Source organism: Arachis ipaensis, chromosome B08 (genome assembly GCF_000816755.2).
Source record: "Arachis ipaensis cultivar K30076 chromosome B08, Araip1.1, whole genome shotgun sequence".
Taxonomy (NCBI): domain Eukaryota; kingdom Viridiplantae; phylum Streptophyta; class Magnoliopsida; order Fabales; family Fabaceae; genus Arachis; species Arachis ipaensis.
In genome coordinates, this window is record NC_029792.2 from 73,268,426 (window position 1) to 73,269,976 (window position 1,551).

Below are 1,551 nucleotides of genomic sequence, written 5' to 3' on the forward strand. Positions count from 1 at the left end.
AATTCAATTCTACCCCTCCCCTCCCATAAACCAACCGAACCCCTCCGCCTCCCCATCTGTAAATAACCATTCTTTTTCACCTTTTCACTACAACAACTCACATTCACCCCCTTTCACCTACCCTTTCCCTTCTTCTCTTACACACAACAACATGCATTTCATGACTCTTTATTTAACCACTCTAACCCCATACCTAATTCCCTTCTTTTTCCCAACCTTCATTCTCAATTTTCCTTTTCTATCCCCCTTTTTTCAATCACCCTCCACCCATATTTTCCACCCTCTATTTTTTGTTCTTTATTTATTTTTCTTTGCTCGGGGACGAGAAAATTTCTAAGTTTGGTGTAGGCCCACCATTATTTTTTTCTATGATTCATTCATATGGCACCCAAGACTGGAGAGTCTTCCTTTAGGAAGAGAAAGGATAAAGCCCCAGTAATCGGCCCTTTTAACAACAACCGGTTCAGCTCCAAGGTCCATGAGGATCACTTTCACGAGATCACAAGCAACAAAAAAGTGATCCCAAAAGTGAGATTTGATTTACAGCAGGATGAGTATCTAGAGATACGGAAGCAGATTCAGAGGAGAGATTAGGAGACTCTATGCAATCTCGTGACTACAGTGGGTCATCTAATGGTCCAGGAATTCTATGCAAATGCTTGGATCACTTACAAGAATGTCAAGGGCATGAACTCCAATCCGAAGAACTAGCCTATCATGGTTCGAGGGAGGATTTTAGAGTTTAGTCTAGAGAGAGTGAGGGAGGTGCTTCAGTTACCACCGAGCAGAGAGGACCCTCACTCTTACACTGAGAAGGTCAACAGTGATTAGAGACTGGACCTGATCCTCGCTGACATATGCCTTCCAGGAGCACTGATAAACCACTATTTTATGGTTTATATTGTGTTTAATTGTGTGGTTTTATCATGATCCTTACCCACTTATTCATTAAATTAGCATGAAATTATAATCCCTTCCTGAATTTATAACATGTTTGAAAACTGCTTCCTAGAGACTTTAATTATGTATTTTTAATTCTCCTTTATTCCATTCGATGCCGTGATCTGTGTGTTGAATGTTTCAGACTTTATAGGGCATGAATAAGTTGGAGATTGGAAAGGAAGCTAGCAAAAATGGAAGGAACACAAGAATTTGAGGAGATAACCAGCGAGAAGTGACGCGGTCGCATGACTCACGCGACCGCGTGAAGGAGAGCAAATTGCAGTGACGCGGCCGCATGGCTCACACGGCCGCACGGATTGGAAAAGCTCAAGCAACGCGGTAGCGTGGACGACGCGAACGCGTGGCAAGGAAAAGCGCGAATGACGCGTCCGCATGGATGACGCGATCGCGTGACATGTGCGATCTGCATAATCTGCAGAATTCGCTAGGGGCGATTTTGGACCTTATTTCGACCCAGTTTTTGGCCCGGAACAGCAGACTAGAGCCAGAGAATATGCAGAAACAAAACACAACATTCATTATAGACAGTTTTCAGTTTTAGATCTAGTTTTACTCCTTTTAGGTTTCTCTCTCTAGGTTTTAGGAATT